We start from the raw sequence: 13,481 nt of genomic DNA, 5'->3' as shown, positions 1-13,481 counted from the left end.
TGTATATGGCTGGAGTCAGGTGACTCCTTGAAATACATTGTCTCTCCCCGGAAGCTCTATGTGAAGTCAGGGAACACCAAATGTATGTTTCTGGTGCATTTATGACTATTGCTTACATTATGTTGGCACTTGCAATCTTACAATCTTAACTCCATGTTCATTTAGCTTGAAGATATAGACATATCTCAAAGGTCTGTAGCTGTGAAGTGAGGAATAGTATATGAATGCCTTTCACATATATATAACTTGATGATTCCATTTTAGTCAATATTCTGAAAATGATATTTTGACATAATTATATTTTGCACACAATATTGTAATACCCATTTGGGTGGTCATTACCAGAAGTCTTGCAAGGTAAGGTTGCTATTATGATTGTATCTGATGTGGTCAATTTTGCAGCAATTTTCAAAGAAATTAGTAGCTCAGGGCTATTTTCACTGATTGGAAATAGCTCTCTATTTACAAAAGTTTGAAGATCCATGAAGTAGACGTTACATATGGTCTCTGAAGAGTCAAGGCTTAGGGAAAGCACCTAAAAAAATAGCACATTGTTGGCTATCTCTTCTTTTCAGTGTTAAAGGGAATCACCAAGCCATCACATTGATAGCATTGACATATGTGGAATCTTTCACAATGTCAAATATAAACTTTGCTTGGAGTTCCATCACTGACACTACATCAATGCAATCCTATTCAGAGCAAGGTGCCACGTTAATGGCCAGACAATCCTTCATGAGTCACTGAGTGAACAGTGTAAATATCATATCTGGTGGCAAAATTCATATTTAGATGGCTTTTCTTCAGGGCTGCCTTGACACTTTTAGCCACAGAGACCTCATCAGTCTCCACTGAGGAACACCCAGCCAAAGTTGCCAGCATGGAATCCAGACTAATAGCAGCAAAAAGGTCCATCTATCCCCTGGTCAGAAGATACAGTCATTCAAGGAATCTAGGCAGATCTCCTTTCTTTGGTTCCTTTTATTCGCTTAAAAAATATGCAGGACTTTACAATTCACATGTAGACAGGGAGAAAGATGCACTTGGACGTGTTGTAACATACCCAAACCAGTGCTGGGTTGTTCTATCTCCAATCGAAGTTAATGATTGGTCATCAAATACCTAAAGAGCTCAAACAGATTGAAACAGCTGGCAGAGAGTTAAGATTGGAGACCTCATCATTGTACTTCAGGAACAGCCAGGAAGAGATCGAAGATTGAGATGAGCTATCCCATTTTTCTAAGATGTTGTATTTGTAAAGTGAAAATGAATTCAATAAAATGCAAAATCAGGAAAATTGTGTGAATTTGTTAAATGAATGTCAAAGCTTTTGCCACTGCCATCTCTCCCTCTATATTCCAACAAAGCTAATCATGCCACATCATTCCTCAATAACAAGGATTCCCACAATGCTACATTAGTGAATTTGTCACACATTTGAAAATTAATGATGGGTGAAACAAATTAAATTGAAATTATTTTACCAACCGATCATTGCTATTAAAATAATCTAATTAAATTCACGGAATTCATACATTATTAATTTACAATGCAGCAGATATATTCTGCACAGACACCTCCTGCTAATGCCTACCTACTGAATGGATTTCCACTGAAACAAAAGAGAGTTTATTCTGACTTAAAATCTAGGTTCATTTAAGGTTAGAGTAATTCTGTTTAGGTAAAAGTCTGCTTTTTCACGTCCCCAATAAATTTCCCTACCTGGATAGGTCTGCATGAAACTTGAAATAATTAAACTTACCCAGATAAGCTTACCGCACTGCAAATGTAATGCATATTTTTCAAATGGTATCAAAGTACCTGTACATTACTCTGATTATCCATACTTGTCCAAATTCTTAATGAATAGCATGATCCCACTGACCTCCATGCCCAACATGGCATAGTTAAAAATAAATAAATCCCTACTCCCTTTAATGTGCTCGCCTTTTCAATGAGGAAAAACTCCTCTCCCTGGAGTCAAAAGGACAGGGTGCTAAAAAATGCATCCAGTCAGTCCAGGGCCCCTGGAATTGAGGTTGAGATTGAGGGAGTAGGGATTTGTGTAAGTGCTGGGTTGAGTCAGGCTAATTGGAGTATTGATTGTAAATAATGAAAACATACCTCCTCATTCCTACCTTATCCCAGTCCTTACTCCATGATGATATGTCACAGCAAACTAATGTGATTCCTAGTTCCAAAAAGAACTGACGCAAGCTTCAGTGTAATGGAAATGGACAGGAAATCATTAATTATAGGAGCCTTTTTGTTAGAAGTCGAACCATCATCCTGAAAATTACAGCAAAAGGATAGTATACATACATGGACAAAATACCACAGAGAGGTCATAGCATACAACCCCCAAGCTCCCACCTCCAGAAACAGGGAAAGGGGAGCTGAGCATTGCTTTTGCTGCAATAAAGGTTTGCCTCTGTGATGCCAAATCACTTGCACACACGTGCAAGGATGGGATGATCCAAGATGATTGGGATGGAGTCAATAACTACTGAAGTGATCTGCATTGTTCATGTAGATGATGCTGAAAGGGTTAACAACTAAGTTTCTGTCCACCTACCAGTTTGGACAGCAAGAAAAGCCAGAGAAAAAAAGCCCATCCCTCTACTGCGTGTTCACTCAGGACTTTGCAGTAGAGTTATTTGGTATGGATCAAGACTACCTGACCATGAAAATGATGAGCAAACCTGAAAAGGGCATGAAGCATTGCTGCCAACTCCCTCCAAATGGAGGAGGGAGAGTGCTACAGTTGAAACCATTTACCTTGAGACCCCAGCAATGCTCGACCTTTCTTTATGGCATCTGTTTTAATGATACAAGTCTCTGGGAGAGGTGGTGGAACGTCCATTTTCAGAGTTTGCAAGAAGTAACTACAAATGTTGATTGTTGCAGATGCTGCTTGAGACTTGTTGCAGGTTGTCGATGTACTAGGAAGACGGGAACCCTTTCTGGAGGAGAAGCCAGACCAGAAGATTTCATTGTGACATGGAGACACAGAATGCCTCAAGAAAGAGAAGCAACACAAATGAAAAATATGGTCACATCAAGATCAACATGTGCCCCACCCAGACGTGGTTTCCTTGCTCATTGTGCCACTGGATTCAAGCTAGCCTGGCTGATGACGGGTGACATACCCGAAACCAGTCCCAGGATGCTTGTTTCTGGACCAGGTGTTATAAACGAAATTGAGGCCCTAACATAGGTACTCTGTCTCAGAGGCACAAATCCTTCGTGTCACAGAGACAGGCAGGACCTTTCACCCAGTTAAGGCCCTTTGACCTAGATTAGCCCTCCCTTCACAATAACGAGCAACAGAGAGGCCCTTATCTGATCAGTGTGCTATGAGTACAGAAGACGGTCCATCCTGAATACGTAATCTCCATGTCCAACAGTGACTAACCTACGTCACAACAAATTCTTGTAAACAGACCCTTTCTCCAAGAACTTTGCGTCAATCCAAGGCACCTATCCGGTATAAATATACCTCCCATTGCCCAAGCAAACAAGAGGAGACAGAGACTTCCAGGGCGACACTCTGCCCGAGGCACAGCAACCTGCGTCATGCCACGGCTCCAGCTGGCAGAGGTCCATCACCCATCTGTCGGTGTCCAGCTCAAGATCAGGATGAAGTCCCACTAAGGTAAAGGGGATAGACTAACTCCTAGAGGGATTATTCTCGGCTCTCTAAGACCTACACACATGCTAGGTACACTTAGGTACATCTAGTTAGGCATCATAGGGGTATAGGCTTTATCTTAATGCATTCTGTATTTCCTGTATGTGTTCATTACTATTGCAAAATGGTAGAACAATGCCTTTTTATTTCACTGTACTGCTGGCCATAATTCTCTGCTACTGTCGTACAGTTGTCACAGCACATATAACCAGTAGTAGAATAACAACTGTGCAATACATTTTATTGTAAACACACCTGACTGGTTCTTCTAAGTACTTCTCTGAGATGAGTGACTGAATGAAAAGTAGTATATTGTTTCCATTATCCTGAGGGATGTGGGTTTTATGTTATGTGGTTGCCAGAAGCTATTCCCTTCTTGTCTTCAAGTAGTTTCTAGTGGCCTCTGAGCTAGCTGGTACACAGTAATTAGGTTTAATATACATAATAGGGGCATACAGACCTCAGTCCTATGCCAAGCCTATCGTGTATGTTATTCCAATGCGCAGAAGCTATAACGGAAATAGGAACTACACCACATGGCGCCCAACCCTGATTGCGGCACTTATTTAACAGTAGAATGTGAGTAATTCAGTCATGCTTATTCTCAGAGACTCCTACTCACAAAACGCCAGAGACATCTGGAGTGGGTAGGTACAAAATTCCGCCACAGCTGAGTAGTGAAACCTCCTATGTATTGGCTGTTGGTTAATCAAGCTTGAAAGAAAAAGTTCCCAAACAATTGTGCCTTTTTAAAACCTTATCTGAAAATCCTTTTTAGGACATTTTGTTTTCACAACACAATGTCTGCCGAGGCAGCTGCTTCTGTCACTGGGACACAGGTCTCAAACGACAAAGAGGAAGCAATGCAATACATTTTGCACCCAAAATCAGGCATGCACTAACAGAAAAACCCCTCAGACATGGTTTAACAGACCGAGGAGGTACAGTAATATTTATAGAGGCACACAAAGATTATCAAACAGATGTGTTCTAGTCTTGGGTTACATTCTCAGCAGTAAATGCAACAACTCGGACTTTTCATTCTTTCATACATGAAAACGTCCCAGCGGTCTACACTCCTTTTGAGGAGATTAAGATTCCGCTCACTAACCAGGACTACAATTTCTGGTTTAATGGCGCCCTAAAACAAATAAATAAAACAAGGCTCGGTCCACTAGGTAGACCAGGAGCTACATGGCCGACATTAACTGGCTACACACCCATCCTGACATTGATATAATGCAACAAGATGCACTGCTCTTACAACACAAAGAGTTGGTAAAACTCTTACAGAGCCATGACACAACTTGTCGTGAGGACACTTGGTGTCCAGCCCACGGTAGCTACAAATAATACAGCTCCTACACAGAGCACCGCTACTAAAATCACTCCACAAAACTTACACACAGTAATGGGTAAACTGCATACGAAACGTGAACAGATTCCTTTCTGGGTAGCTCAGAAAAACACCCAGTTAGACGCAGTATTTCTAAATACCACACCAAAGCATATAATACTAACACTCTGCTTGCCCATGGGGATCACACCACAGTTAGAGGACCGCACCAATTGGGGTACAGTCTTGGCTGCCATGTATACCAGAACTCATGGTATTCCTTCCTTAGGAGTAATTCCAGATGTCTTACGACAGTTATAGAACAAGTATGGAGCTAAACCAGCTCTGAGCTTAGGTATGAAATTACTAGGTAATGATGACCAGGTTTCAACAATAATACTAGCTAACATTAAAGGGGAAGCAGCTTCAGTGGCGATCCGCCAACACTTAAGAGAGGTCAGTCTTATAGACCAACCACAAGAACTTCCCAAAATAATTAAAACTGCATATGCAGAACTGGGAAGGGACAGTTTGGGTGGAAAAGCTTTTAAAAACCAAAGCTAATGGGCAGTCCTGAGAAGGACACTTCTAAGCAGACACCTACTTCTTCTAAAATAAAGTGGGAAAATAATAAAAATAAAACATTTTTCAGAAAAGATTCTCAGTCCCGAGGTAGGTCTCCTCAACAGGAGCCCTCTGCAGTGAGGTATAACCTTTGGAATAGGGATAATATTAGGAAACCTCCTTGCTTAATTTGTAAAACACATAGTACCGGGGCTGTCAACAGGAGGACAGTAGAGCTTGCACCATCCGTTACCCCTGGCAGCACTGCCAATGACAACACCAACAGACTACTAATCATCACACTCTTAAAAGTGTGACAATTCATACTATTACAGGCCCCCAAAGCTATAAGAATGGCTTTGGAGGCAAATACTACTAATTGCAAATATTAATTTAAATAATGAACAGAAGTTGGTGAGCTCATACCTAAATTGGCAGACATCACTACCATGTAGCAGACAGTCATAAGCCCCGGCACAAATTAAGCACTGGAAACATGACAGGTATCAGGATACTGATACACATTCCTCCCTATAAACAACACAGGGAGAGAAGGAAAGTCAGCACACAATGAAGAGTGTAAGCAGTCCAGGGACAAGCATGCTCAAGACTCTTCTAAAACAGAAGACAAGTCACACTTCAATTTAAAAAAAAAGAAGAAAATAAAAAGAAGAAAGTTGCATGTCTCAAAGTTAGACTTCCACAGAATCCTAAGGACTCAACTTCTGAACTGGGATTGGGCTCAGAAAATGCTAAGGCAGAGCGGCAGAAGTAACCATAGCTCACCAGAACCTGAAGGAATTTCTGGACAGCAAAATTGAATGGTTACATCACCGTGGAAACATCAGACAGAAGGGTGAGCGTCCCACACAAGTTATATGAAATAACACTCCGCACGGAGGTGGACGAACACAGGAAAGTAAAAGGTCTCTTTGCGAAGAACCTATAGTCTGGTTTTGACATACTATTAGCAGAATAAGATTAGCCGCCAGCATTCCTCAGGGAGCGCCCAAAGGGAGAAAGTATATTTTTCCTGAATTTTTTCAACCATGTTCCCTGTTCACCTTAGACATAAATATGCACAGGAGAGGGCAGTAGCCCAGACTCCAGCATTGTATAAAAATCACACTGGATGGGATGAGGACTCAACCATGTGATCCCGTTAATAGTTTCACCGCATGCTCAAAGACAATTTCGTATTAAGCAAGAAGCTAAAACATAGGTCACTTAGATCTTAGATCAACTTGAATCCAAGGGGATCATTTGAAAATGCACTTCACAAATGAACAAACCCTTGCATCACTTATCAAAACCTGATAATACATTTAGTCTAGTTTTCAGACACTTGAACGCTTGCACAAAGACGCATGCTGTCCAACATGCAGATAGTGCCGCAGTTAATGAATAACATTATGTGGGAGAAAATACAAATCAACAGTTGTTATCTCAAATGGATGTTTCTGTCAAACTATAGCACCTGAAAACAGGTACCTAACAGCATTTAGTATATTAGAGTCCCAGAGTCAAAATGTTGTCATCTCCCCCGTGGGTATAAGAACAGCTCAGGGGTATTTTCTGAAAGAATTACTGAATTGCTAAAGCACTTTGATGAAGAAGTGTTGTCCCATATTCTGTGATATTTATCTAAATGGACAACCTTTTGGGGAAACACTTGACCCGGGTGAGCACCATTATTATGGGATTGGCCTCTGGGGGCAACACATTTAATTTTGAGAAAATCAGACATTGCCCACCTCAGTATTCTATTTTTGGGATATGAGCTTTCAAGTGAAGGGAAAAGCCTGGTAGCTAACTTTTTAGAAAAGTCTGCGCTGGTCCGGCCTCCAAAGAGATAAAACAATTTCCAATCAGTACTGGGATTCTTAGATTTTGGCAGAACATACATTTTTTGATTTCACAGAGAAAGTAAAACCTTTCTACGACGTTTTTCAAACCTGACTTTTCAGTCAAACACTGGACAGAAGAACACACCAATATTCTTTGTTCACTCCAGGAAGATATTATTGCTTCCAAACACATGCACACACGTGTAAACTTGCACCACATTGTACTCAGTATCATTTTGGGTCAATGTGGGTACACATATTTTACCTTTTAATAAAGGTCAAACTGTACCAATCATATACGATTCTCATCTGTACACAAACACAGAAATGAGTTTTAATTCAACAGAAAAAAAAATTCTAACAACCATTCAGGCTGTAGCAAAAGAAAGAGCACTGGCTCATGGGAAGAGGCAATATTGTCGTCACCCCTGTACTGGGGCTAGCATTCCTAATGCCAAAACCTTACATCCAGAATGGATACAAATGGCTATTTCTTTTGCTGCATCAGACTTTGAATGCAGATTTGATCCTTGTTTAAAAACACAGGCATTCCGGCAATATGAAAAAGAACACCACCTACCAAATGAAATCTTGCCTCTAGATCAGTATGAATTTAAAAAATCCACACTGATGGGTCTGCCCCACCAGCCGCTTTTGTTAACCACATCGATGCTCGATGAGTTCCAGCCCTGTGCTGGAATATGCAAAAACCCATTATTCATGACGAGCTGGGCTCGTCATGAGCGTGCTGGGAGGCTACTGCATGACGAGCCCAGCTCGTCATGAGTGTGGAAGGGGTTAAAGATCAGATGCTGGATGGCAAGTTCTGTCCTCATTGCACCAAAAAAACTACCTCTAGGTAATAGCACGGCTTGGTTGGCAGCTTTAAAAGCCCTGATACTTGCACTTGTAAACACGGATCGAGAATTCCCAACACTCATTGTGTTTGATTCCTTTTACTGTGTGCAATGATATAATAAACATTTACACCATTGGGAACAAAATGGGTTTAAAGATGAAACAAGGTGGCATAATTAAACACAAACATTATGGGAACAAGTAGTGGAGTTGAGAAATGACCTACCAAAAACTCACGTGATTAACACGCTGAGTCATCAACGTGATGGCGTGCAGGTTGAAGGGAATTCAGTGGCTGTTAAAGCCACAAAGGGGGGCTGTTCACACAGCTTCCATAGCTGCGCACACTCGTCCAACAACGAGAATAGACGGTTAGAATATGGTGGCTGTAATTGCTTCACGCAAAAGCAGCACAACAGTGCCTAAAATTTCCACTCAAATACTCCTACAAGTTAGATGCAAACAACATTCCATATGCTCAGATTCCTGGAGTGGGGAATAGAGTATTTCCAAATATGGATAGTAGGCAGGAATTAATCATTTAAAGCACACAAGGGCATGGGCTCCGCACATTCAGGGGTAATAGCTACTACTTCTTCATTGCAACAGTGCTATTAGTGGCCTGGGATCAGAAGACAGACTATTGGCTTTGTCTTGAACTGCAACATCAGCAAACGAATGCCAGGCTACACCATCACAAGACCCGCGCAGGTCCCATTGCTAGACAGCCTCAGACTGTCCACTTGATCGTGTCGTGTAAAGGACCACTGCGGCCCATCTCACATTTTGAGGTGGCTTAAAAATATATCTTAGTGGCAGTGGGTCCTTGCTCAAGTTTCCTATAAGTATGGCCTCAATACTTGGCTGACGCTCAAAACTGTTATAGAAAGATTTGCGAGTCCACAACAGGAGATATGCAATCAACGTTACACCCTGACTGTGGCCCCACACTTGGCTCTCGAGCCTACTGAGAGGCCACGGAAGGGATGGACGTAGTATTGCGGTACTCCTCTCCAACGCCATCCTAAGGGAATTAAGGTAGAGGAGAGGAAGGACTGGGGCATAGAGCAATCATTAACAGCTAGGGTATTAGGCGGGGTATTAATGGGGTCAAACACTTATATGGATTCAGGGGAAAATACACACTCAGCCAAGAAGCTCTCTAGGAGGTGTCACCCCATTTACAAATATGGGAACCTGATCGTACATGTGAAGGCACAGTGGTGGATGAAACCATTCTGTATCTATGATCATTTGGCTGTTTTACAGGAACTAAAGGAAACAAACAAACAAACAAAGATTCTGTCAAAGTGAAACAGGCCGCCACTGGGAAGTCGAGGTAATCACGGCAAGTCCTGTCTGACTCCAAAAGTCGTGGATCTGGGCAGAGAGAGAAAAAGATTGCAGACACAAAGGAATTTGGGCCCTCATACAGAAATACATGTGCCACTCCTTAAAGTGAAAGGAACAAGAATTGAACTTTTGCCGCATCCTGCCATGATAAAAACACCAGATTAATTTCAAATAAAAGAATCAACCAAAACATATGTGGCCAATACTGAGCAGTAGGCCTCGTGAATTCCACAATAGTAGACGTCCCTCTCACTACTATTCAAGAAATTCAAACTGAAAGGCTCATCAGGTTTGAGCAATCAAATCCATGGAGTGGGGGACTATGCAACAATGCAATGGAACCAGTTCTCCTTGAATCAACCTTTCAAATTCAAAATAAAAGTCAAGACAACACTCAAGTTGCAATTTGGCCAAAAACAAATGTGTACACAAACGTTTTTTCAACAAAAACATAAAATAATAAATGCTTCAATGTTTTTCAACAAAAGCAACAATTAATAAAAGCTTCTAAGTTTTTCAACAAAAACATCAAATAATAAATGTTTCAACGTTTTTCAACAACAGCATCAAATAATAAAAGCTATAAAGTTTTTCAACAAAAGCATCAAAAAATGAAAGCTTCAAAGTTTTTCAACAAAAACATCAAATAATAACTTCAACATCTGAACGTTTTTTCAGCAAAAGACATCAACTATTAACTTCAAAATTTCAACGTTTTCCAACAAAAACAGCAGAAATAACTTAAACTAAATACGATGCAATTTCAACAAATGATCTTACAGCTACTGGCTATTTCATTAACTGTGATACGTTTTCCATGGCTCCACGTGAACAGGAAGAGACAGCCAGCACAAAAACAAACAACAAACATACAAGTACAAACTTTTGAACCTTTTTACTTTCCAAAAGATACAGACCTGGCTTCACCATGGGTAGAACTATAGGGTATTTCTTGGTTCATCTTTTCTGTTCTGGCTTTGCTTAGAGCTAGCTTTTAGTATGACTCTTAGTGGACACTTTCTACAACACAGGATCAACATAAAACTGAAGCCACGTCCATTTTCAATTCAAATGCAAAAGAGACTTATAAATGTATTCGACCTGAACAAACCTTTATATTCTAAATGATGTTCTTAATCATTCAGTTTTTAATTCTGATTAATGTATTTTGAACTTTCATTTATTTTCATTTATTTTTATCATGCATTCAGTGATGTAATTGCCTTCAGTACATTTTTCTGAAAATTGGGTTACTGATACAGTATATAATATGCTGTCTGTTATAGTAATAATTGCTACATTTTCAGATCATGAAATGTTAGAGATTTATTCATATTGCAACACTTTATACCTGTTACCTTCAATAAGGTTATCAACTCCTACAGAATTGAAATGCATCTAGAAATGTGGTTGTTTAAATACCAGTAGGAACGTTGCCAAACACCACCATTTATACATCAGCAGGGGCAACATTAGATGCTATTTACAACACAACAGGACAGACCCAGTTAGGAAAGTATGGGTGGTTTGGCCTTTTGACGCAAATACCTGTCACAGAAATGATTCCTGAACGTCACCAAGGTACTCAGTATACATAGGCCAGACCTCTGTGTACAGATAACATCCAGAGGTAGTGAAATCCTACAGTGTAGGGAAGCTGTGCCTTTTTAAAAAAAAGCCCCAACACTGAAATTAGTAAAAACGAAAGTTTCCTTTATAAAATTCAATGCTTAAGGCAATCTGAAAACCATGCTTGTGCAGAACCTTTTATTTTTTCATTTTACATCAGCTAAAGAAATATTTTTTCTTTTTTGCAAAATAGCACTCTTAAATACAGGCTGCCCCTTTTTCCTTTTTGATAAATTTGGTCTTTCACATACAAGCAGTGTGATACACCTTGGGCATACCTCGAACATGAACTATGCCTCTCATGGTTTCGAATATTTAAAAGACCAGTCTGAAAAGACTGCAACGTACCTCTTCCAAAGGAAAACGCCAGTGGCAATTACCACCATGCAGGGTCTGCTGAAGTCCCATGCTTGGCTGTGTCCCAAGCGTATTCCCATCAAACCAAAGCATTCCTTGCAAATCCAGTGGGTGCCTTGTGCTTCATTTAGCAACACCAAGGTATGGCTTACAGCACCGGCTGCCTCAGAACCAGCTACTGGCAGCACTATTTTTTCTGTGCTCCCACAACGATTATGCGTGGTATTAAAAAGGTCTGTTCACTGCAGCAGATAGAAACGAGAATGTTGTGACTGCCAGCCAGCACTTTTTATCTCTAGTTATGCAAAACATGTCCTGAAACACATTTTTTCTCTTCTTGTGTCAACTTTCACCTAGTGCTAGGAAGCATTCCCTCTAAATTGACTTTTTTTTTTGTTCTAAAGAAAGCATGGTCTTCAGAAAAGCATATGAGAGTGTTGTTTTATAAACAGAAACTTTTATAAGTAACTACTTACTCTAAAGAGTATATATTTTTTTAATGACTCTATAGATTTTTCCTGTCTCCACAGTCTATAGTAATTTTACATATTTTAACAGCTGCTATTTTTACAGCTCATAAACCATTCTCATGCAACTACCTGCCAATTATATGCACAGGCCTATTTTAGTCACATAGCTTGCTTTTAATGGGTTATTCACGATTGTCCATAGATTGGAGTGGGTGTTATAAATGCATTTGAGGCCCTAACATAGGTACTCTATCTCAGAGGCACAAATCCTTCATGTCACAGAGACAGGCATGACCTTTCACCCAGTTAAGGCCCTTTGACCTAAATTAGCCCTCCCTTCACAATAACGAGCAACAGAGAGGCCCTTATCTGATCAGTGTGCTCTGAGTACAGAAGACGGTCCATCCTGAATACGTAATCTCCATGTCCAACAGTGACTAACTTACGTCACAACAAATTCTTGTCAACAGAACCTTTTTCCAAGAACACAAAGTCTTGTCAACAGACCCTTTCTCCAAGAACTTTGCATCAATCCAAGGCACCTATCCGGTATAAATATACCTCCCATTGCCCAAGCAAACCAGAGGAGACAGAGACTTCCAGGGCGACACTCTGCCCGAGGCGCTGCAACCTGCGTCATGCCACAGCTCCAGCTGGCAGAGGTCCATCACCCATCTGTCGGTGTCCAGCTCAGGATCAGGATGAAGTCCCACTAAGGTAAAGGGGTTAGACTAACTCCTAGGGAGATTTTTGGCTCTCTAAGACCTACACACATGCTAGGTACACTTAGGTACATCTAGTTAGGCATCATAGGGGTATAGGCTTTATCTGAATGCATTCTGTATTTCCTGTATGTGTTCATTACTATTGCAAAATGGTAGAACAATGCCTTTTTTATTTAACTGCACTGCTGGCCATAATTCTCTGCTACTGTCCAACAGTTGTCGCAGCACATATAACCAGTACTAGAATAACAACTGTGCAATACATTTTATTGTAAATACACCCGACTGTTTCTTCTAAGTACTTCTCTGAGATGAGTGACTGAATGAAAAGTAGTATATTGTTTCCATGATCCTGAGGGATGTGGGTTTTATGTTATTTGGTTGCCAGAAGCTATTCCCTTCTTCTATTCAAGAAGTTTCTAGTGGCCTCTGAGCTAGCTGGTACACAGTAATTAAGTTTAATATACATAATAGGGACATACAGACCTCAGTCCTATGCCAAGCCTATCGTGTATGTTTTTCCAATGCGCAGAACCTATAAGGGAAATAGGAACTACACTACACAGGGAGGACCTAGCTTGGCAGTTCGGTCTGGACTGTTCCCATGAGGCACAGGGTCAAGACTGATTTGCATATGGCTGGGTCCAAACT

The 13,481-nt window shown here is 40.6% G+C and overlaps 1 long non-coding RNA gene across 1 annotated transcript in view; it reads right to left on the bottom strand.

Moving 5' to 3' along the window:
- The window catches only part of LOC144773483 (uncharacterized), a 200,200-nt gene extending 188,425 nt beyond the window's left edge, over positions 1-11,775 (bottom strand). Inside the window, exon 1 of the long non-coding RNA XR_013599988.1 lies at positions 11,627-11,775. This is a non-coding gene — a long non-coding RNA (uncharacterized LOC144773483). The remainder of the gene's footprint in view (positions 1-11,626) is intronic.
- Between the last annotated feature and the right edge of the window lie 1,706 nt (positions 11,776-13,481).

This window comes from Lissotriton helveticus, chromosome 1_1 (assembly GCF_964261635.1).
Source record: "Lissotriton helveticus chromosome 1_1, aLisHel1.1, whole genome shotgun sequence".
In the NCBI taxonomy this organism is placed as follows: domain Eukaryota; kingdom Metazoa; phylum Chordata; class Amphibia; order Caudata; family Salamandridae; genus Lissotriton; species Lissotriton helveticus.
The sequence above is the reverse complement of the archived record's forward strand: the minus strand, read 5'-3'. Positions and strand labels throughout refer to the sequence as shown.